Below are 25,469 nucleotides of genomic sequence, written 5' to 3'. Positions count from 1 at the left end.
CCTGACTGATTACATCTGCAATGACCCTATTTCCAAATAAGGTCACCTTCCCAGACACTGAGGGTAAGGACCTCAGCATATCTGTTTGGGGGAAATGTAAGTCAATCCATTACCGTGTCTGTTTTCCAGTGACCTTCAAGCAATTTGGAATCGTATGTAGAATGCATTCCTAATATAATATGTTTCTAATTCTAGAACTAGATCACACTATGTAATAATTTATTGATATTAGTGATGTGACAACAGAAGGTCCTAAATTTAGAGGCAGTGCATTAAAAGATTCTTCACAAATCCTTCCCTTTTGGTATCAAAAGCCCAAGGTCAAGTCTAAAAACTGCACTATTGGAGTGAGGGAAAGGTGGGCAGGGCTCCAGGATGTGCCCCTTACAGATCATACTACATTTCATGAGGTGTGTTGCCCACATCTCTGTGTCTGACACGTCAGGATGACAGAAAGCCTCACAATCCAAGTCAGCTGAGGTCTAACCTTTTTCAATATCGCACACAAACACACACGTACACACTGTAACCAGAAATAGGGAAGGAGAAGCCACTCTGCTCATTTAAATGAAAGAATTTGGTCGTTAACATGAACGAAAGTTGCCCTGAGAAGTTAGCATAAAGATCTGGTGTTCGTTCCCCAGCTATTCCAAAACCTGAGTGTTTCATGTTTGCAAATCAAGAAAATAGGGTCTTGATCAAGAGCATACAGTGGCCATTTCAGCAATGACCAAGCCCAGTGAATTATAACTGAAGGCCAGAAAAATATCGGTCCTCACATACGCAAATTATCTCTGCGCAAATTATCCTGATAGAGTTACATAGACCTGATGTAGAAAATAAAATTTTTCCCCATTCTTGGTATTTTCTACAAGGTCAGAAGTACTTGTATTTGATGTTTGTTGTCCAAATATTTTATAATCTCAAGTGTTCAGAAATGCATAAAGTATTATAATGGCATGCTTAATATCTGGTGGTTTTAAAACAGCTGTCACTTAAAATATCTTATAAACCATAACTATTAAATATATGAATTAATGCAAAAATACATGAATTGATGCATCTTGGGACTTTTCTAAGGTATGGAAGGCATTTAGCTTGGGTCAATAAATAGTTATTATTAATACCATTTTTTCCTTATGAAGGGGTCCAGAATAAGCCACTATGGCATAAAAACTAGTTTGAGCTGAAAGCATTCAAGTTCCTGAAACCCCTTATCTACCTAAAAGCACTCAATTGTCATAAATTCTCTTCCCTGGAGCAACTCTACTCTCTTCTTGGAGAGGAGGAGTTGGCACCACACCCAAACAGGCATTGCCACAAAACTATCGTATCTCCCATCTATTCTCCCATGAGCCCATTTATCTTTCCAAAAAGTAATTTGCTTTTCTTAAGTGTCCTTTCTCCCTCTCCCTCCACCCTATTCTAAGAAGCCATTTGTTTTCCCAGAAGTGCCCCTCCCCATCCCCTATTAAAATGGTATATAAGCCCCCAATTCCTCCTTGAGTCACATTTTTCTGTGAATAGAAATCTGACTTTTCTCTTGTTAATCTAGCAGTTGTCAGATTTATTTGCAGGCCTCAAGTACAGAATCTAAGAGGGTAGAGGAAAAGTTTTTCCTCCCCAACGCTTACTCTCTGAAACTTGCAAGCCACTTGTATTAATGTCTGCTCTTTTCATGTGTTTCCTTATCTTCACAAATGGGTTTTACTATCCTCATTGAACAAATGAATTAACTCAGATTGAGAAAATAGAAGTAACCTGTTCACAATGGAGGTGAGATTTTTAAAGCAGATCTGACCTTAAGTCCCACACTTACCGCTCAGCCTCTATATTGTTTTGATGGTTGTGTTACATAATTTCAAGTTTTGAAAGAAAAAGCTACATGGTCTTGCTTGGGCGTCTCTCTCTCTCTCTCTCTCTCTCTCTCTCTCTCTCTCTCTCTCTCGTTGCTTGTGCTTAATAATTGAACACCACTTTGCATCCAGAAAGACCCTCTCCGTCCATTTGTGATTCACTGACATGCAATGAACCATGTGTTTCTGTGATTGATACTATATATATATATATTCCACCTAGGATAGTATAGCCTAGTTAGGTAAACTGTCTTCTTTATATGCAAATTGAGATTGGGCCAATGTAAACATACTTGACGCTCTGGATGTTACAAAAAAGTAGCTCTGTCCTCAAAATCGAGTATCGTATGTTACCCCAAGCTTGAGGTGTGGTGGCTTTTGGTCCTGTGCTTGTCACTAACCATGATTTTTTAGTAAATCCCTCAGACTCCCCGAACCCCTGCTTTTTCACCAGGCACTTAATATCTAAGTCTTGCTTCGCAGGATCCTTGCATCAAATAAGAAAACATCTAAGAATGAGTTTTTTTAAGGGGTAAATCCCCAAAGTGCTGTAACTTTTAAAAAATCATTACGAAACATATTATCAGAGCTCAGGTACCTGGTGCTGCCCTAGCCGAGGTGTTAGGTCAACAACCCGTTTGCTCAGTCTGTGCGCTTAAGGGTTTATTTTCGCCTAGAAACAGGGACACGCACGGCGCCTTCAAAACTCATGTTAGAAAGCATGGATAATAAATTATTAGGAGAACAAAGGCTGAGCTCATCAAAAAGCTATTGCTCTGTGGGTAAATACAACCCCACTGTGTATTAAACAAAAATTAAACCCCATTTTCTTTTTTATAGTGAAGTTGCCATCAATTCAAATAGTGAGAACAAGGCACTGGACACAGTTAATAGTCTGCAGGCCGGCCAGGCCCGGCTTTGAAAGCATTTAAGCTTCCCTGAAGAGCTGCTTGTACCCAATTATAACTTACTACTTACCATCTTCATAATTTAAATCTGTCTGCCCCTTAGGGGGGAAAATTTTTTGCTAATCAAAGCCATGAATGCACCTTTTTCCTTTTGACAGCATTAAATTAAAGCTAAATGGTTGGTTTTGAATGAGTTACTGTGAAGAATAAAGGCATTAATGAGGTAATTTCATTATGGAGATTCATCCAGGCCTATGTGAATACAAGGGAAGTAAGTAGAGGGGAAAGCTGAAGGCTGCAGAGGAAATTAGGGTTCCTTCCACCCTAATTAATGTTTGGAGGCATTTAGTACAGGCACCAAATTAACTGCTCCAAAGAACTCTCTTGAAAGAAAAAAAATACATTGTTGCCCTCCAGTATAATTAGAAGACAGTACAAGGCGAACACTCAGTGAGTATAAAGCCAGCCTTTAACTGATGCTGCGGTCACAGAGAACTGGACATTAAGGATGCCGAAGTTTAAGGAAGCAGTAGGTAGACAATATAGGATTGTTTAGGTCCTTGGGTTCTGTGAGCTGTAAACAGGTAGCCTCTGAATGAGGAATTATGAGACTCCTGGGAGGCCCGTCTTCCCAGCAAAACAGTCTTAAGTGCATCCAAAAGGAAGAAAGAAAGGTGAATAGGCCCAGCGCAGTTAGCAAAGAGAATGCCCGATGCTTGTCTTAAGTGATTACATGAGGTTGTGCGGGCCTCTCTCATTGAGTTATCTTTACACGGCTTTTGTCTCCTCTAATTGGAGCTGATGAGGTGCTAATTGGAGGCCTTTTTTAAAAGCCCACTACTTTAATCATTGGAAAATCTGGGGAGACCGAGGGAGTGGAGTTAATGAGACAAAAAAAAAAAGAAAGAAAGAAAACTTATAAAGTGTAGCTTGACAAAAAATAAAGCTGTCGTTTGTGTGAATCTAGGAGGGTGAAAGGGAAAGGTTTGATGGGAAAGAAAGGGGAGCAACCGAGATATTTCATGTAAAAATCTTTCCAAAGCATCTTCACAGGTTAGCTAGAAGGGGAATAATCTGGTTAGTTTGGCTGTTCCTGCCCCTTTAATTCCCATCGTGGACCTGAATTCAGGCTAAAACCTTTACGTTCCAACTCTGAGTCCCTTTCAAAATTGTAGAGAGAAATTTGTATGGAGACAGGCCTGCATCACGCTGACCTTTGTCCTTCCTCTCAAAGGGAAAGTTTTTCTTGAGCCCATTTGGATGAGACTTGCCATTTCTTCTGGCTGTGGAGAGGACCCTTCATTTCAGACCTTCCTCTACATCCCAGGCATAGAGTGAAACGTGGTTATGAAAATATCTTTAAGGAATATGACTCGGGGAAAAGAAGGCAGAATTAACTTACCCACCGTACCTCTAAGAGTTGGGTGTGTTATGATTTTTTGTTTTTGGCGTTTCCTTTATGCTTTCCAAATCTTTAGAATGAGGCTTCATCATTTTAATCATAAGAAAAATAGCACTTTAATATCTCCATTCAAGGTAATGTTGTCTAATTTTTTTAAGGAGCAAAGAAATCAGAATGGAGCGTGCGGCAGGGAGGAGAGAAGATGCTGTGGAAGCGTGTTCTTCCAGAAGCGCCTTCCTGAGGGCACCACACCTGGCTTGCCTGCTCTTGCTGCGTCACAGGACCTCATGGAGAGTAAAGATGCCATGGAGACTCTGAGATAAGCATCAAGCACGTGGGTTACACAGGCTCCCATTCAACTCTCCCTTCCCTGACTGCTTGGAGGACTTATAAAGTATGCCAAGGAATTTAGCACTTTATATATTATCTCATATTGTTGTCAAATATTTCTTGAAGGTTTATTTCCTGACACATTATAACTGACTTTACAAGGCAGTGACCCTGCAGGATGTCTTCCATTCCCACCTAAGTATTCAAGTGCTTAAGTTACCTTTCCAAAACATGCGGCCTTAATGTAAAATCCAGCCACACTAGAGCTGATCAACCAATGACATACAAAACTGACATGCCTCAGGTCGGCCTGTAAATACCTGCGCAGAACCTTGTGGGATTGCACTCTATCTTTGTGAAATGAGTTGATCCACGTCAAGTGCTTGGTACAGTGCCTGGCACTGCAGTTGGGAGTCAGTAATTTAAAGCTGACACAAGGAGACTGAGAATGAGAGAGGAAAACCTGGCAAGCAAAGTCCCCCAAGGCAAAACTGATGTGCAAGGAAAGAGATGCAGCATTTGGTTTGAAAGCTAAGGAAGCGTTTGGTTTGGGGGAGATATTTCGAATGAACATCGTTTATGGCATTAATGGGCTGAGAGGGCAGCCTGCCAGCATCTTGGCTCTGGTTCGGTGAGACAGCACTCCTCACATGCAGAATCTGAGGATCACAGCACTAAAAGGATCCTTACAGGTGCCACTGTTCTGCAGATGAAGACGTGATGTGCTCACAATCACCCGGGCTGCCATGAGTGGAACGAGATCTTCGACCTCCCAGCTCAGTGCTTTTTTTTCCCCTAATAACATGCAGCCCCACAGGACCAGGCGCCGGCCAGCCACCTCCTCTGAAGCTCCTCCTTTGTATACACGTACGTGCATTTACACACGTATACTGACACGTAGACCTACACGTCGGCCCTCATTTGGGGACAAATCCTTCTTTCATTTTACATGGACAATTCATACATCAAGAGGAAAGTCTCTGTGTGTCCGGTTGGCTCTCCATCAGATTGATTTATTTGGTCACTCATGTACCCATGCATTCAGCATCCAGCAAATACTGGGATGCCTGCAAGGTGCCAAAGCCCAAGCTGAGTGCTGGGGATAGGAAGGGAAGCAAAATCTGACACAGCCTGCCCCCATGGAGCTTGTTGTCCACTGCAGGAGGCAGGCATTACACAAAGATTTGCACAAGTAGTGCTTTGATTCCCAGTGCTGTGATAAATGCTGTGGAAGAAAAGCACCGTGTGTGATGCCCTAGTAGGTGGATGTTGTAGGAGACGTTTACCAAGGTCTCCAGGTGACGCTGAGGCAGGTGCCTCGAAAACCCTGAGCTACAGACAGCAGAGCCTCCCCCACAGCTGCTATCAAAGCATCTTCTAATGAGTTAATGAGCAACCTGAGGATGGAGGGCGACTGGGCTGGGGGAGGGGGGGCGTGCAGCAATCTGCAGACCCTCAGCAGATGCTTCAGCGGGAGGCTGGACAAGCTATTTGCCAGTTGGCTGCAGCTTCTGAAAGAGCAAGCAGGAGGGTCAATCAATGCAGCCTCTACCAATTCAGGGACCATATTTTTTTTTTAATTTTTAAATTAAATTTAATTTATTTTTTAATACAGCAGGTTCTTATTAGTTATCTATTTTATACATATCAGTGTATACATGTCAATCCCAATCTCCCAATTCATCTCACCACCACCACCCACCCCTGCCACTTTCCCCCTTTGGTGTCCACACGTTTGTTCTCTACATCTGTGAGGGACCTTTTTAAATTTATTTATTATTTTTTTGCAGTACGCGGGCCTCTCACCGTTGTGGCCTCTCCCGTTGCGGGGCATGGCTCACGGGCCTAGCTGCTCCGCGGCACGTGGGATCTTCCCGGACCGGGGCGCGAACCCGTGTCCCCAGCATCGGCAGGCGGACTCTCAACCACTGCGCCACCAGGGAAGCCCACCATATTTTTTAATAATAATTTTTAAAAACAGAACATGTGAGCTAACAATTTTTTTTGTTTTACAAATAAATTTGGTAAAATAACTTGCCCAGACAGAAACTAAATTGAACTCTGTAATACAATTACTCAATTGACTTTATTGGATCAACATCTTTATAGGAATTCTGGGGCACATGAGATCCAGGGATTAAGATCTCAGCATTTTAGGGCTTCCCTGGTGGCGCAGTGGTTGAGAGTCCGCCTGCCGATGCAGGGGACACGGGTTCGTGCCCCGGTCTGGGAGGATCCCACATGCCGCGGAGCGGCTGGGCCGCTGAGCCTGCGCGGCCGGAGCCTGTGCTCCGCAACGGGAGAGGCCACAGCAGTGAGAGGCCCACATACCGCAAAAAAAAAAAAAAAAGATCTCAGCATTTTAGATTGAGAGCCTGTGCCCCGCAACGGGAGAGGCCACAGCAGTGAGAGGCCCACATACCGCAAAAAAAAAAAAAAAAGATCTCAGCATTTTAGATTGAGAGGGACGTTTAAAGATTATAGAGGCACCCTCCCCCCCAATGTGATAAGGAAGAAATGATCCTAAAAGATAAGTGACTTCCTTTTAGGTCATCCCAATGGCAAGATTAGAGAACAGGGCTCCTGGTTTACAGTTCAGCGCTCTTAAGAACAGCCCACCACCTGCCTGGCCCATGCATTGGTTAGCTGCAAACTCAAAATACACCCAATTAAATACATGAAAAGCCCCTGTACATCACTACTAATAAAAGAAATGCAAATTAAGATTCCATGATTCGAAAAGTTCAGAAAGCAAGAAAACTATCAAAGATTATTGGGACTGTATCAACAGGACTCAGGAGGCACCGGAATGATTTGAGCATCATTAAGGGTAATAACTGAAGTGGATGAAAACACATCAAATATGTTAAAAAATAAAATAAAATGAAACACATCAAATATGTTAAAAAGCCATGAGTTCAAAATGATAACAAACAAACAGAAAAACAGTGATAGCCAACAACAACAAAAAGATATAGGTCATTTTTGGAGGATGCCTGGAAACTATTTAGCTTGAAATTAGTTTAAAAAAAAAAAAAAGAAAGAATCAAGCATTTCTCCTGCCCTTGTAAGAACTAGAGATCAAAGTAAATAGATGATGAGATGTTTCTTTTTACAGAAGCATCCAACTGATAAATGAAGAAGAAATGATGGACTTAGAATATCAGCACCTTATCAAACCTAATGAAATAGTGGCTGTAGGAAATGATCATCAATGAACGTCCGAACCAGACATTATGTCTTCTTGTGGAAGAACACATTACCCAAGGCCTGTGGACTCTTCTTGCCAGAAGTTCCAACTGGGTCGGCCAGTGCTTTTGACGGCTTGGCATTCTCAGACACGGCCTTTGGCCAGGCCTCAGCTGTTCTCACTTCTTGTTTTGCGATAAACTCCTAACTAATCCTGCAGCATCTCATGGTCCTCCAGTCTCCCCACCTCAAACCTCCAGAGTGATCCATGAATATCTGTGTGCATCTCTCCTGTGCTCTAACTGGTCAGCCCCTTTTGTGGGTTGAATTGTATCCCTCCACAAGATATGTTATAGTCCTAACCCCTGGTACCTATGAACGTGACCTGATTCGGAAATAGGGTCTTTGCCGGCATAATTAGTTAAGAGGAGGTCATACTGGATTAGAGTAGACCTTGATCAGTGACTAGCGTCCTTATAAGAAGAAGGAAATTTAGACACAGAAACACAGAGGGAAGATGACCACGTGAACACAGAGACAGAAACTGGAGTGATGATGTATCCACAAACCCAGAAATGCAGAGGATTACCAGCAACCGCCAGAAGCTAGGAGAGCTGCCTTTCCAGCACATCTGCTGGGGATCCCTCCCTCACACCCTATGTCAGCTGCACCGAACCAGTCACAGCTCCTTGAGGGAACCAGGTCTTAGAGACCTCCAACTTTTGCACATGTGGTTTCCTTTGGCTATGACGATTGTCATCCCTCTCGTGATCTACTCAGATGCCCCCTGGTCTTTGATCCCTCACACTTCCTCCTGGGCAGAATTAAGGTCCTTCTGGGACCCAAAGCACCATGTGCCCACCTCTTCCTTCATGTTTGCCAGGCAGCTCTTCCTTAACAGGGAGAACATCTTACTCTCTCTGTAATCCCAGCACCCAGCGGAGTAATCATAAGAGCAGCTAACGGGATTGAGGGACTCCTAAGCTCCAAGCATTGTTCCGTATCTTTTCCATGTATTCACTCAGTTAAACCTCACAACTCTGAATCATTACCCCCATCTTACAGATGAGAAGACAGAGGCACAAAAGGTTAAGTGACTTGCCCGGTTATCACACACAATAACTGGTGGTGGCACAATTCAAGACCACTCCAGACCCAGAGCTCTCAGGCTTTACTGCCTCTCAGGACATGGAGTGGTGGTAGGTGACCGGGAGACAGGACAAAAGTTGGAGGGGGGAGGGGGAGACAAACAGATCAACAATATGCAATAACTTCTCTTCACAGCTGTTCATAATCTAGATCTAACCAATTCCCGGCTCTCCTTTGTTTCCCAGTTTACCAGGTGCAAACCACACAGCCGGAAGCACAATCTGAGAAGGTATCCCAGAGATACTGAACAGAATAGCAAGGGAACCCAGTGGCTTCTATGTGATCTGCGGTTCCCCGATACCCAAGTCCGGTTACTGAAATTGATTTTTTGTCCAGAGAGCTCGCTCTGGCCATCCTCGCTGACCCCTCACTTTTAATCTCTTGTACCTTTTTTCACCTTCCTGCCCTTAGCGATTGTTCATTTCTCCTGCGTGAGCTCACAGAATTGCATTTTACTTGATTCTGACCTAATTTAGCCAATAAGTTCATTTTACTTTTAGCTCTCAACAGGTCTATTAGTGTGATGTCTTCTCAAAGAAATGTACGTGCATTTTAAAGTGTTAGTGTCCAGGTCATTAATGAAATGTTAAAAAATTGAAATACAATTGGCAGCCGCCCACTAAACACACAAATGTCCCTTGAGGAAATACCATTCGGTGTGTTTTCCACTCTTGTTTTTTACAGTCTTTTATTTTTTTAAACTATGGTACAATACACATAAAATTTACCATCAGTGACATTTAGTCCATTTACACTGTTGTACAACCGTCACCACTAGCCAGTTGCTGAACATTTTCATCACCCCTAAAGGAAACGCTGTACCCATTAGCAGCCACTCCCCATGTGCCTTCTCCCCTTCCTCTGGCAACCACCAATCTGCCTTCTGCCTCTATGAATTTACCTACTTTGGATACTTCATCTGAATGGAATTATACACTGCGTGACCTATAGTGTCTGACTTCTTTCACTTAGCGTGTTTTCAAGGTTCATTCACATTGGAGCACATAGCAGTACTTTGTTCCTTTTATGGCTGAATAATATTCCATTATATGGATACACCATATTTTGTTTATCCATCTTCAGTTAATGGACATTTGGGTTTTTTCCACTTTTTGGCTATTGTGACTAGTGCTGCTTCGAAGGTTAATGTACAAGGTTTTCTTCAACACCCATTCTCAATTCTTTGGGGTGTTTACACAGGAGTGGAATTTCTGGGTCATCTGGTAACTTATATTTAAGGTATTGAGGATTAGTCAAAATGTTTTCTAATGCGGCTGCACCATTTTACATTCCCTCCAGCAGGGTACAAGAGTTCCAGTTTCTCCACATTCTCACAACACTTTCCTTTTTTAAGAAAATTATAACCGTCTTCGGAGGTTTTCCTTAGAGTCTTTTAAAAACACAGATATGATTACAGCAGTGCTTCTCAAAGTTTCACACACCCATTCATCCCTTGGATCTTGTTAAAATACAGATTCTGATTCAGTCGGTCACACTCCAGTCATTCCAGGCTTCCTCTCCCACCCCAGGGACTTTGTGCTTTCTGTCCCCTCTGCCTGGGACACTCTGCCCCTGATCCTTACTTGGCTGCCTCTCTATCCCTCAGGCCTCCAATCAGATGTGTCCCCCATAGAGAGGTCCTCCCAGAGCCCTCTACCTAAAGCACCGGGGCGTCCTGCCCACCCAGCCCCACCAATCACACTCTCAACCCCATTTCTGTTTGTTTTGTTATTGTGGTTCCTTGTTTTTGCAGCATTTATCGATGTCACAATTTGAAATTTTCTTTCTAAAAATTTGTTGGTAGTTTGTCTCTCTCCCCAGATTAGAGTGTAAAACTCTACGAGACAAGGCCTCCTCTGTCTCGTTCACTGCTCTCTCCCCCATGCTTAGAGCTGTGCTCACACATGTAAGTGCACGATGAATGCTTACTGCATGAATGAAGGGGTTGGTTACAGTTTCAGGCCTTTTTTGCACATCTCCCTGGTTTTCAGTTGTGGCTATGCACATCTGAAATTTAACCCAGAGCAGGTGATAAATTATTACCTTAATGACAGGCCTGGAGCATCTTCCTTCATACTTCCAGATCATATAAACAGACAAATAGCTTCAGTTTACCTCTACAGTCGTCCCTGGGTATCTGAGGGGGGTTGGTTCCAGGAACCCCACAGACACCAAGATCCAAGGATGCTCAAGTCCCTTGTCTAAAATGGCACAGTATTTGCATATAACCTATACACATCCTCCCGTATACTTTAAATCACCTCTAGATACTTATAATACCTAATACAATTTAAATGCTATGTAAATAGTTGTAAATACAATGTAAATGCGATGTAAATAGTTGCCAGCAAGCAGCAAATTCAAATTTTGCTTTTGGGACTGCTCTGGAATTTTTTTCGCCAAACATTTTTGATCTGCAGTTGATTGAATTGAAGGATGCAGAACTCACAGATGCGGAGGGCCGACTGTACATCCCAACAGGCGTGTTCATTGTCTCTGCTCTCAATCTACTTCCCTTCCCACCCTAGTGCTTTTATATCTGTTTACAAATACTCAGAGAAAGGAGAACATGATGCCCCCTTACCTCTGCCTGTTCCATTTCCCTTTGTAAACTCACGTGGCTGCGTGAACATAGCTGAGTCATCTCTTTCCAGTCTGAGCTTCCTGCGCCCCATCTAATAAAGCAGCACGTTTTCCCCACTCGAGTGCCTTCACTATACAAGGAAGTGTTTTCAATTTCCCTCAGTAGAGCTGGCATCTCATTTTCTTGTTTTTGCCTTTGGGCCTGAAGACTCCGAATTTCTTTGGCCCTTCTTTGGCGCCCTGCTTCTCCCTCAGTGATCTTACTTGGGTCTCACCTCCCCAGAGCATTCTGAGCTTTATCCTGTCAGATACGTTTCTTTTTTTTTTTTTTAGCAACACCACACAGCTTGTGGGATCTTAGTTCCCCAACAAGGGCTTGAACTGGGCCCCAGCCGTGAAAGTGCCAAGTTCTAACCACTGGACCACCAAGGGATTCCCATAGGTGTCCTTTGGTCTTTCTCATTTTTTGTCAAAATTGGTCCTTCCTTCTTTTATCATTAAAACAGTTTCCTAAATAAACATCCAATCTTCATAAATCCCATCAGCCTTTACATCTGTTTCATGGAATCCTAAGACTAGTTCCCTGTGACTGTGAAACCTGTCCTTTTCCAATTTAGTGCCACATTTAAGGTGAATTCTCTTTCCATGTCCTGGCATCTACACCTGGTCGGTTTGGGCTCACTTTCCTCTCTCACACACTCAAATCCGTCCTCATGGAAGAATTAGCTCAGAAGGAGGTATACCTCGGCAGACCCTGAAAACACATCGTGCTGGTCTTATATTCCTGGCAAGGAAGCTAGAGTAAATCTTCACCAAAATATCCTCCTTGCTCCTTACCCTTTTCTACCTTAACCCAGAAATTCACGACTTTCTGCTTTTCTTCTTTTTCTTGACTTGGTGATTGTGAGCTAAAAGTTTTCACTGCCGGTATGTCCTCAAAACTTTCCTTCACGGTGTTGTCGTCAACCATGCCATTGGCCTTGGTGATAAATCATCTTTCGTGTCACTAGCTCTCTTTCTTGTTACGGAACATCCAAGAATATACGGCACCAGAGGTGCGTCCAGCTGCATTTACATCCCTCTCAGAGTTCACAACACATTTCTGCTCGCTTACCTGCCTCCTTCACTCCCTTCACTGTGATGTCCTTCTGTCAGACACCACATTTTATTCATCTCTGTAGCGCCGGCATTGAGCATGGTGCCCACCTCACCCTTGAGTCTCAGTACATGTGTCTAGAATACTGAATAAATATACCATGACTTACAAGCCAAGAGACACAAAATCAGGGCAGGTGAAACTATTAATAAGCCTTGAAACAGAATATACGGTTGAGTGTGAAATGTGGTTCAGTGAACGATTAGAGAAGAGAAGTAAATAAGGGCTCAAGAGTTGTAGAAAGCTTTATGGAGAACGTCAGACCCAAACGTGGCCATCGGGAAAAACAAAAAGAGAGGAGCCGTAAGAAATCAGCAAGGGCGCTTCAATTTTCCACTCTGTCCCTCTGAGTTTTCCTAGTGGGGCTGCCTTTGTCTTTCTGCTCATCTTATCCCAGCCTCATTAGGTCGGCTGCATGCTTCCCTCCCACCTTTACCAACCTGGCCTAAAAATCCTCCTAGGGTGCTCATCTGTGCAACCTTATCTTATTTTTTAGCCCAGCGTGAGATATCAAAGACTCTGATGGACAATGCCACTTTTGTCTCTTCTTCCAAAGGTCCCTTGGGCCACTCTCCCAGCCTGGTCTGGTTACTGAGGCTGCCCCTCTGGAGAAATGAGGCTGTGGGGTAATTAGGTCATAGAAAGCACTGAAACCAGAGGATTCAGCTGGAGATGAGGCTAAAATTCATAAATAAAGATTGGCATGGCTTGAATTCAAGATAAGCTAATTTTAGATCCCTAGGCTTGGTCTAGCAGAACAGTGACAATTATATCCTTTCTTGAAATGTTTTGCCTCTGCTGGCTCTTGAAGCATTTATTTTCTACCACTGAATCACTCAATAGCAATATAATTGTTATTTCCATTTCCCTGGTTCGACCGGGTCTGAGAGCCAGTTACCATTCCCAGTTCATTAACCGACTGGCCTTCGAATTAACAGCCCCTCCATCGGGGGTTGCCTTGGAGACAAAGCTTCCTGTGGGTAATCCAAGATTATCCAGCTCTTTATCCTGCATGTGACCCTTAATTACTGGCTAAATTAGAATGGTTTTCTGAAAATCACAAGCGGAGGTTAATATGTTCTTCCAGAGCTGGTCAAGCTAAGATGACACTGAAGTCGCAGGGAATTCAAGTTACATGATCCCTGAAGGCGTCTCTTTGAGGAAGAAGATGAACCCTCCCACTGGGAGGCACTGCCCCCCCACAAAGCCCCTGTCACTCACTGTTCCTCTGCCTGCTTTTCGAGTTGCAGTTTAATCTCCTCCGGACAATTCGCTATGTCAATATTGAGCAGATTCATTCTGGTGCAGGAGCCTGCACCCGTTTGTCTTTGATAACTCATGCTTTCAATTTAAGTACCTAGTTTTATCGTAACTGCAGATTTTTGCTCTATGCATTTACACAATTACAAGGCTTCACGGACCAGTTATGGACAAACGAGGGAATGGAAGAAACTAGCTTTAAAAAAACAAAGTAAACACTTTGGGGGAAAACGTTGGGGCCCTAAAGTATTTTCCCTAACATTACACAGGCCTCAAAGCAAGATTAGTGGAAAGGAGGGACTCTTAGAATGCACCTAATGGGGTGCCTCTTGAAATGGCTTTGGAAATAAGTAAAACATGAGTAAGTGCAGGTATTGAATGAGATTTGTCATGAAAGCATACATTTAGCATTACTAGGTTTTTATTCATTTAGACTATAATGAAATTATTGACTGTAGTTCCAGAAGATTAAAAAAAACTGTCTTTAAAATATTAAATATTATTAATAGTCCTCAACATTAAAGTATCAAACTCAAAATAGTACAGAGCCTGGAATCTCACAGGCATCCATCCAAAAAGTGTTTAGGAAGTTGAACTGAATCGAATTAGAAATAAACATCATTGGTGATTCGGCACCTCAAATAATTCATTCAGATTCCCGAAGGAGTTGTCTGCAAACTGCTAAAATCCGAGCCTATCAGAATGCTTGACTGATTACATATACAGCTGTGTGCGTTCATGATTATATTCCTCAGCTGTGTACCGCCTTTAAACATACTTCAGCATCTATTGTGTATAAGGCATCGTGCAGCCCTCATTCTGTTCAACTGTAGTAGTCAGAACAGGAACTATTAGAAAGGTTATATGAGAATCATTTAATTGCATTTGTTCATAGCTTAATCATGGTATGTGGGAAAGACCAGGAAATTGACTTCGACTATGGTACCTTCAATAAGCCATCAGAGTGATTTGCTTTCAGAGAGGTTTGGTAAATCTTGGAGTGGTTACCCATGGAAACTGAGATTTTCTTTGACAGTGTTTTAAAGTAGTTTTGTTCAAGACTTATGGTTGCCAAGGGGGAGGGGAGAGTGGGGATATGGGATGGATTAGGAGTTTGGGATTAGCAGATGCAAACTATTATATAGAGAATGGATAAACAAGGTCCTACTGTAGAGCACAGGGAACTATATCCAATATCCTGTGATCAACCACAGTGGAAAAGAGTATGAAAAAGAATATATATATGTATAACTGAGTCACTTTGCTGTACAGCAGAAATTAACACATTGTAAATCAACTGTACTTCAATAAAATAAATTTTTTTAAAAAGCAGTTTTGCTCAACATTCTTTGAAGTCTGTTCCACATGACAGAAGGCCTGCAGTATATTACTAAGTGTTGTGCAAAAAGGATTCTGTAATCAAATAACCTTAGGAAATGTTGAGTTAAATAAAAATTAATTGGGCTTCAGAAGTAAAGAGCTTTTATGAGCTATTCACACTTTAAAAAATTCGAGTCTCCTAACTTATTTGCTTGTACAATTCTTATTCTCACAGTACCTCATAGCATCTCTTGACACCAGTGAGGTTTAAGCACACTTTGGGAAATACCTTTTTATTTTTTTTTTTACATGCTTTGGGTAACAGGTGCAGATACAACCGATTAAAAAAAAAACTGAGGAATTAAACATTCCATTACCACATCCTCACATAGAAAAAGGCACCCCCATTGAAAACCATCTGGAGAAGAATTTAAACAAATTGCTTTGTAGCCCTGCCTTAGCAGTTACGCACTAGCCTTGCAAAGACAAGAATAACTCCGTAAACCAGAAGAGGTGATTCAGAAAGTAGAGCAACTGTTCTTCGCAGAGACTTGACACAGCTCCACGTTCACCTTCCTTAGAAACATTACATCTTGTATACTTGTTGATTAAAAACTGATTATTTAAACTATAGTGTAATCTTGAACTGAAAACTCTTTGTTCTTATAATCATGTTAATCACATCCTCCTAACTTCGATCACTCTTTCACTTTGCATCCTTAGTAATCTATAAACTCTATAAGACATTATCATGTTGTTGCTTAAACAGTGGAGACATTGTTGGTTGCCTTCCAGTCTTTCATTTCAACCTTCTTCCTTCTGAACTGAGCTCCCGGCTTTGGTTAGATATTCACCCCTCACACATATAGCCCATGTGGCTCGGGAGCCGACCCCATCTTCAGTTCCTAGAATAGACCATGATTTGTCTAGGCCAGTGATTCTCAACATGTAGTCCCTAAACATCATTAGCATCACCTGGAACTTGTTAGCAATGCAAATTCTTACATGCTATCCTCAGTCTACTATGTTACCTAGAAATGTTGGGCGTGGGGCTCCCCAGGTGATTCTCAATCCCACTAAAGTCTGAGAACCATTGTTCTTAACCACACCCCCTAATCCCATGCTCTTGACCAGTAACTGAGTCAGTGCACGGTCTTCCCCTGTCTACTGTTAATGTTCCAAAGATGGACATGTAACCTAAGTGGACCTCATCAAATGATGGGCGGAAATTTTATTCCAAGGTTGGAAGAGAGATTTTCTATCTCTCGAACATGAGGAAGGACCCGCCATCTTAGAACCTGGAGAGAAACCTGAGGACAAAGTCAATGCAAGGTAGGGCCACAGACATTTCCAAGATGCAGAGCAGAGATGGCTTATACCTTCCTGCATCCAGCCCTACCTACCTCTAACTTACAGTTCTGTCCAATGCCAGGTTTCCCTATTGTTTCAGCCATTTCAAATTGAGTTTTTTCATTCTTGCGGCTTAAAGCATCCCATTTATTAAAATTTTTTTTTTTCGGCTGAGTTGGGTCTTCGTTGCTGTGCACGGGCTTTCTCTAGTTGCGGTGAGTGGGGGCTACTCTTCGTTGCAGTGCGTGGGCTTCTCTTGTTGCAGAGCACAGGCTCTAGGCCTGTGGGCTTCAGTAGTTGCGGCTCGCGGGCTCTAGAGCGCGGGCTCAGTAGTTGTGGCGCACGGGCTTAGTTGCTCCGCGGCATGTGGGATCTTCCCAGACCAAGGCTCAAACCCATGTCCCCTGCATTGGCAGGCGGATTCTTAACCACTGTGCCACCAGGGAAGCCTCTATTAACATTGTATAACAATTTTTTAAGCTTAAACCTGAAATCTCCCAGGAAGTTGTATTCCTACTACCTTGCCTCTAGTATAGCGGGGCACTCAATATTTTTTTTATTATACCAGCAAAGCAAGTTTATTTGGGAGCAGAAAACAACTGCAGTTCAAGACACACAACTATAGTAAACCACAGGCAAGTCCAGCAAAGAAAGGAGAAGAAACGTTTTGTTGAGGAGAAGGGAAAGTTGGGAAGGGCTGTTATAAACAAAAAGTCCACTAGAGCAGGGGTCCGCAACCCCGGGGCCATGGACTGGTACTGGTCCATGGCCTGTTAGGAACCAGGCCGCACAGCAGGAGGTGAGCGGCGGGCGAGTGAGCCTTTCATCTGTATTTACAGGCACTCCCCATCACCCTCACCACTGCCTGAGCTCCGTCCCCTGTTGGATCAACGTCGGCATTAGATTCTCATAGGAGCACAAACCTGTGAACTGCGCGTGCGAGGGATCTAGGTTGCGCGCGCCTTACGAGAATCTAGCGCCTGATGATCTGAGGCGGAGATGAGGCGGCAAGGCCAGCCCTGGGGAGCGGCTGAAAACACAGATTATCATTAGCAGAGAGGTCTGACTGCACAGAGACCATAATAAATCAATTGCTTGCAGACTCCTATCAAAACCCTATCAGTGAGTGGCAAGTGACAATTAAGCTGCATCTGGTGGCAGGCTTTAAGTCAGAATTCGACACTTATTTTAGTCCACGCATGGCCCACCCATTATTTTATTTACCACTTCCATCTGCGCCTCTTTCCCCGCACTGTGCACTTGTCTCAGTCACAGTTTTGGTAAGCCCACAAGCCCACCCTAGCCAAAATGGGTAAAAAAACAAATGTTGCTGGAGAGCTTCTTTGAAAAAGGGGACGACGCAATGATGAGACGGCAGAAGACTCTAAGGCTGCCAACGAAAAGAAAGCTGCATTTAAAAGAAAATACCAAGAGTCCTACTTAAATTACAGGTTCATTGCAACAGGTGATTCACATTCTCCAAGCCCACTTTGCATAATACGTGGCAACCAGCTAGCCAACGAAACCATGAAACCTTCAAAATTGCTCATCTATCTCAGCTTTCAAAAGAGTTTGAGCATTACTTCCCAACCACAAAAGACCCCCCGAACCGGGAAGGAATGGATCTGTGACCCATTTGTGAATAAACCTGGTGAATTGACTTTGTCCATGGTAGAAGAGGATCAACCGCTTGAGATCGCAAATGACGGTGGCCTTAAAAGTGTGTCTGAGACAACCTCAAATGTCCATACCTTCTGTATTAAAGTCACGGCGGAATATCCTGAGATTGCCACAAAAGCACTGAAAAGCCTGCTTCCATTACCATCATCCTATCTTTGTAAAGCAGGGTTTTCTGCAGTGACAGCAACCAAAACGAGATTACAGAGTAGATGGACATAAGCAACACACTTCGGGTGTCACTGTCTCCCATCACCCCCAAACGGGAACATATAGTTGCAGGAAGACAAGCTCAGGGCTCCCACTGATTCTACATTATGGTGAGCTGTATAATTACTTCATTATATATTACAGGGTAATAATAATAAAAATAAAGTGCACAATAAATGTAATGTGCTTGAATCTTCCCCAAACCACCCCCACCACACGCCCGGTCCGTGGAAAAATTGTCTTCCACGAAACCGGTCCCTGGTGCCAGAAAGTTTGGGGACCGCTGCATTAGAGGAAACTGTGAGTTTCCACTAGAGTTCGAAGTACAGTGGCTTTTTTTTTTAACATCTTTATTGGAGTATAATTGCCCCACAATGCTGTGCCAGTCTCCGCTGCACAACAAAGTGAACCAGCCACATGTATACATATATCCCCAGATCCCCTCCCTCTTGCGTCTCCCTCCCACCCTCCCTATCCCCCCCCTCCAGGAGGTCACAAAGCACCGAGCTGATCTCCCTGTGCTATGCGGCTGCTTCCCACTAGCTATCTGTTTTACATTTGGTAGTGTATATATGTCCATGCCACTCTCTCACTTCGTCCCAGCGTACCCTTCCCCGTCCCCGTGTCCTCAAGTCCATTCTCTACGTCTGCGTCTTTATTCCTGTCCTGCCCCAAGATTCATCAGAACCTTTTTTATTTTTTTAGATTCCATATATATGAGAGCACTCAATTATATTTGATGAGTAAATAGGAATAAATGCGTGCATGCATGAATGGATAATCACATTCAAGAAGCAAGCAGACAATACCATTTTCATTACTCTTATCAAATACAACTGATTCAAAGTCATTATGAGGTTCCAGTAATGCAAGCAAAGAACTGACACGTAACTGTAGTTTTAACACCATTTTTGCTGCAACTAAGTGGAATCCTTTCCAACTAGCTTAAGCAAAAATGAGGATTATCATATCGAATTCTAAAGCTACTGAAGTGTCTCATGGACTATGGATTTCACCCCCGACTCTTTGCTAACAAGAATATGTGCCTTTGGGGATTCCCTGGTGGCGCAGTGGTTGAGCGTCCGCCTGCCGATGCAGGGGAACCGGGTTCGCGCCCCGGTCTGGGAGGATCCGACATGCCGCGGAGCGGCTGGGCCCGTGAGCCATGGCCGCTGAGCCTGCGCGTCCGGAGCCTGTGCTCCGCAACGGGAGAGGCCACAGCAGTGAGAGGCCCGCGTACCGCAAAAAAAAAAAAAAGAATATGTGCCTTTGGTGAGGGGAGTGTCTGAAAGTTCCCATTTCTCTATATACTAGCCAGTACTTGATATTATCATACTTCTAAATTTTTACTAGTCTGATAACTAGGAAATGGTATCCCATTGTTTTAATTTCAATTTCTCTGACTTAATTCACATTACTTGGGATAAATCTTAACATTTATTTCTTGGCAATTCAGATTTCCTCTTGGGGGAATGGCCTATTCTAATCTTTTTTTTTTTTTTTTTTTTAATTGGGATGTATGTTTTTTCTTTTAGATTTCAAGGAGTTCTTCTTCTGTTCTGGATACTGATCCCTTGCCAGATTTATGCATAGAAATTATATTCTTCCTGTATGTGACATTTTCTTCCACTTTGTTTAGTGTACCTTTTGTTGAATAAAAGTTTTTGTGAATTTTCATCGGGTGAGTATATCAATATTTCTTCTTAATGAGTTGAGCTTTTGTGTTTGTTTGAAAGAAATATTTTCCTACACTGAAGTCATAAATATATTCACTTATATTTTCCTCTAAAAGATTTATAATTTTGCTTTTTCAAGTGTAGATTTTTTTTTTTTTTTTTTTTTTTTTTTTTTTTTTGCTGTACGCGGGCCTCCCTCTGCTGTGGCCCCTCCCCTTGCGGAGCACAGGCTCCGGACGCGCAGGCCCAGCGGCCATGGCTCACGGGCCCAGCCGCTCCGCGGCATGTGGGATCCTCCCAGACCGGGGCGCGAACCCGGTTCCCCTGCATCGGCAGGCGGACGCGCAACCGCTGCGCCACCAGGGAAGCCCCTCAAGTGTAGATTTTTAATTCACCTGGAATTTAATTTTGTATAAAGTGGGAAGTTTGAAATAATATGGTTTTACTATATACTTGCTGTTTCGGAGAGAGGAGAGGAAAAAAACCCTAATTCTGACCTAAATTGCTTAAAGCATTTTTTTGGTCTGGTGGGAGATTTGCATTGCTGGAGATTTGTTATTAACAAATTATTCTCTTTCCAGCATCATCTTGCCATGGGTGCCATAACTTTGAAAGAATTAAATAAAAAATCCTTTACTTATTGAGCTAGCCAGTAGCTGACAAATTTTGGTTATTGCCTCACATGTCACTGAGATTTTTTCAGTTTCCATATTGAATACGCTCCAGCATTCCAAATGTGTGCAAAAGACTTTATCTCCAGAGAACGGAGAAATAAACTCCTAAAAGCTCTGGTTCAATTCTTCTTTAACATATAGTGGAGGGGTGCGATTATTCCCTATCTATGTTGATGTCCCCTTTCTTTACATCGAACTTTGACTTCCAATTTAAATGTTTTGCTTAACCTCCCTTTACTGGTCTTTGTCATTTTGCATTGGGAAATCAGTATCTACAAATATTTATTCTGTGGTCAAAAATGGTTCAGGATATCACAGTTCAGATAAGAACATTTTCCTCCCCTCTCCAAACATTTCTTTCTCTCTTCTTTTGCTTTCTGTTCTCCTGCCTACTATTTCTTCCCTTTTTTCCCCCCCTCTTAACTTTACCTTGAATTTGTCAAAGGAAGGAAAGATAATGTTTTGTCCCAATGGAAGTATAAAGGGTCATATTATGACTGACCTTTTCATATATGAAGAAAAGTTAAACAGTTCTGTTTTATGGTGAACAACATATCTTCTTTCAAGTGTCAGGCCTAATTTTACATTTACCAAGATGTAATTTAGATTTTACATTTTACCAAAATCTCACATTTTGGTGAAATTCCAAATTTAAAATTATATATTAAAGGTTGGAATGGGGTCAGTTAGTCTATTTAAACATCACAGGACCAAGAAAAGTATCTTCACATACACCAACTGCTTAAGACAAATATTATTTGATAGCTTATGGATACCTAACCCACACATGACATATTAATACACAGACAACCAATGTCGACACGTACTGTGCCAAATATAGCATCATTCTCCCTTCTCTGTCCTAACCTAAACTTCATCCAAGGCAATTCTTACCTATATTTTATTCATTGACTAAAAGGTAACCATGAAGAAATTAAATTGCAAATTTAAATGTAATTGGCAAATTCTTTAGCACTAACTACTATAGCATTTGTAATACAATTAAAAGAGACCAAATTAGTCATATTAGCTCTGTTCTTTCCAAATCTGTGGCATGACTCTGAGGCTATTCATAAACTATCTGCTACTTACCTAAAAGATGTCGGGCAGTTTACATTACTGCGAAGTCACGAGTTCTTCAGTGTTCACTGTTCAAACCTGACTGCGACTTGGGTGTGTTTTCTTACCTTGAGGAGAAAATAAGAGATGGGAAGAAGTGAAGGACTGTGTTTCCTGATGAATGCAACCGTGATGGGACTGATTTAATGGGGCTGAGTTGGGCTTCTCTTTGCCGTCAGTGGAAGGAGGAAAAGATGTTACCGGAATAGCTCACGTTTATCGAGACCTTACTGGGTTCCAGGCAGTGAATTCTTTCTAAAATGGAAAATTTTTAATGGCATAGGTACTGTTATTAATCTCCCTTATTTAGATGAGGAAACCAAGCTTTAGAGAGGCTAAACACCTTGCCCAAGACCACACACTGGGAAAACCAGGGGTCACCCCCCCCCCAGTCAGTTGACTCCAAAGCCTTTGTGCTTCATCACTGATTTATAATTGGCGAAAACTTGGAGAAGAGCTTTTAAGATGTCCAACATGTTATTTTAGGGAAGGTAGTCAAGTACGTTAAGAGGACTGTTTCTTATACATGAAACAGCTAGCAGCAGAGTAAATGAAAACATTGGGTTAATTTCCTCTTAAATGAGTGAATGTATATTTACCCCCCAGAACAGTGCCTGATAGTGCTACATAGTAGCACTCAATGCATGTGAGCTATGGTACCAGTTAGGATTGCAGGTAACAAAACCTGGAAGCAATGGCTTAAATGAGTGAGAGTCTTATCTCAGAAGATAGAAGTCCGGAGATAGGCAGAACTCCCCTGCCAGAGGGGCTCAAGAAAATTGCTAAAGATGGGGTTCCTCTGGCTTCCTGGGCCATCATTCTTAATGGTCACAAGATGGCTGCTGCTTTCCGTCATTGCATACACATTTCAGGCAGAAGAAAGGACAAACAGGGAAAAGAAAAGCCTTCATCTCATGAGGTTTTATCTTTTTACTTGGTAAGTGACTCCTTCCTCAAATATTTCTACCTACCTCTCATTAGATGCCCAGCAGGCTGGAGAAACAAGTATTTCAATACGCTGTTGTATAAAATAAGCTACAAGGATATGCTGTACAACACAGAGAATATAGCCAATATTTTATAATAACTGTAAATGAAGTATAACCTTTAAAAATTGTGACTACCATACAGTATTGTACACCTGTAACTTATGTAATACTGTACATCAACTATACTTCAATAAAAACATTTTTTAAATAAAATAAATAAGCTAACATGTGCAGAGCGCTTAGTGCAGTTTCTGGCATACAGTAAGCATTCATTAAGTATTTGCCGTAAAGATAAACGTTAACATTTCTTTAACATTTATTGATTTTTCACTCTATGCAAGGCATAGAGTTAGTTCCCACAGAAATGAAAGAATTGGAGGTAAACTGATCAAATCCTATGAATTGAAAACCCTGAAGAAACTGGAGCAATGACCCACAGGTACTATACAGACGCTAAATGTTTGTTCCCACAGCTACTATACAGACGCTAAATGTTTGTTCCCACGGGTACTATACAGACGCTAAATGTTTGTTCCCACGGGTACTATACAGACGCTAAATGTTTGTTCCTGCTATTGCTGAGGTGGTAATGAGGAGTGTACTTTCATTTAGTTACATCTGGAGACTGAAGAATGGGGAGCCATAAATCCATTTTCAACTTAAAGGTTTGATTTGAGCACGAGAAAGAGATTTAAGAGTAATGGCCCAGGAATCTGGAGGTAAGTTGGGAGGCCAATGCAAAATAAGTTAAAATAATGTGGGCATGCAGCTCCTAGGGCTAATGTGGTACTCACAGCCCACATTAAGAGCTAATGAGGAGAGGGGTCAAGATAGAGGAATAAGAGGACGTGAAGTTCAGCTCTCCCCACAAGTAAGTCAAGAATACATCTACAGGGACTTCCCTGGTGGTCCAGTGGTTAGGACTCCAAGCTTCCACTGCAGGGGGCGTGGGTTCACTCCCTGGTCACGGAACTAAGATCCCACATGCTGCACACGGCTCGGCCCAAAAACAAGAAAAAAAAATCTACAAATGGAACAATTTGCACAGAGCACCTGCTGAACACTAGAAGAGCTAATGAAATAAACTATTTAAATCATACTGCTTGTTCTCAGATTTGAAAAAAAATTCAGTAAGACGTTTATGAAAAACAAAACTATGGATGATCATTAATATTTTGACAATATTTTTTCTAGGTAAGGCAAAGGAGATTCCCCTTTAAAATGCAGAACTTATTTGTTGAATCAAAGACCAATACTATCTCAAATGTCCAGGTTCTATTTCTCCCTCCCTTCACAGCACATTATTCCTCTTATCAAAACTAAACTCAGTTTCATTTGAATGCATTATTGCTATGGTTTCAAAATTTGGAAAGCTCTTGGGATTAGATTTCGACAACGGTAAATGTTGAGTGATAAACTCACACCTGATTCAACACCAACAAAAAGATCTTAGGTCTCTCCGGGCCTGTGGATTGCTGGTTCCCAGTTTGAAATGCCCTAACACAGGTTGGTGGAGCCCAGGGGCTAGGACCATTAGTATTCGTGATTATGCCTTGTTTCTGGAAAGACATGATTCTGCAAAGTCCACCTAATGAAAACCAGCTACTGAACAATGGGTATCACATCAAAAGGAATGCCTTTCTTCTACCTAATACTGGAAAGGTTTATTATAGTCAGGGAGGATTGATGTGGTGGGTCCACAGGTGTCAGGGCTCGAGAATTCTTTTTTTTTTTAAAGTTAAAGTATTTAATTTCTTTTAAACCTCTTTATTGGAGTATAATTGCTTTACAATGGTGTGTTAGTTTCTGCTTTAAAACAAAGTGAATCAGCTATACATACACATATATCCCCATATCCCCTCCCTCTTGTGTCTCCCTCCCACCCTCCCTATCCCGCCCCTCTAGGTGGTCACAAAGCACCGAGCTGATCTCCCTGTGCTATGTGGCTGCTTCCCACTAGCTATCTGTTTTACATTTGGTAGTGTATATAAGTCCATGCCACTCTCCAATTGTTCCCAGCTTACCCTTCCCCCTCCCCGTGTCCTCAAGTCCATTCTCTACGTCTGCGTCTTTATTCCTGTCCTGCCCCTAGGTTCCTCAGAACCTTTTTTTTTTTAGATTCCATATATGTGTTAGCATATGGTATTTGTTTTTTTCTGACTTACTTCACTCTGTATGACAGTCTCTAGGTCCATCCACCTCACTACAAATAACTCAATGTCGCTTCTTTCTATGGCTGAATAATATTCCATTGTATTTATGTGCCACATCTTCTTTATCCATTCATCTGTCGATGGACACTTAGGTTGCTTCCATGTCAGGGCTCGAGAATTCTAAAGTATGTTAAGAGGCAGGAGGAAGCTCCTGGCCTTCGGGTCTAGCTCCTCCAACACTCCACATCAGGTGGGAAGGGTATGTTGCAGTCCCTTTCCCGCCCTGGGAGAGGATAGGAGGAGCGGGCGGACCTTGCCGCCCCAGGCCCCGCCCACAGATGCTCAGGGTCCAGCAGCCTCCTGGACCGTGGAGGCTGGGGGCGGAGCTCACCCTTGCCCTCGGGGTCCCCCGGGCTCCGCCAATCATGGAGCGCCCTGTTGGCCTGCGGCAGCGCCCGCCCCCTCCTC

General features: G+C 42.6%; 1 long non-coding RNA gene across 1 annotated transcript in view; it reads right to left on the bottom strand.

The window, feature by feature from the left end:
- Positions 1-25,469, bottom strand: part of LOC102977636 (uncharacterized) — a 57,425-nt gene that overhangs the window by 31,350 nt on the left and 606 nt on the right. The window contains exon 2 of the long non-coding RNA XR_449383.4: positions 21,833-21,927. This is a non-coding gene — a long non-coding RNA (uncharacterized lncRNA). The remainder of the gene's footprint in view (positions 1-21,832; positions 21,928-25,469) is intronic.

The sequence above is a fragment of the Physeter macrocephalus genome, chromosome 19 (genome assembly GCF_002837175.3).
Source record: "Physeter macrocephalus isolate SW-GA chromosome 19, ASM283717v5, whole genome shotgun sequence".
Taxonomy (NCBI): Eukaryota; Metazoa; Chordata; class Mammalia; order Artiodactyla; family Physeteridae; genus Physeter; species Physeter macrocephalus.
The sequence above is the reverse complement of the archived record's forward strand: the minus strand, read 5'-3'. Positions and strand labels throughout refer to the sequence as shown.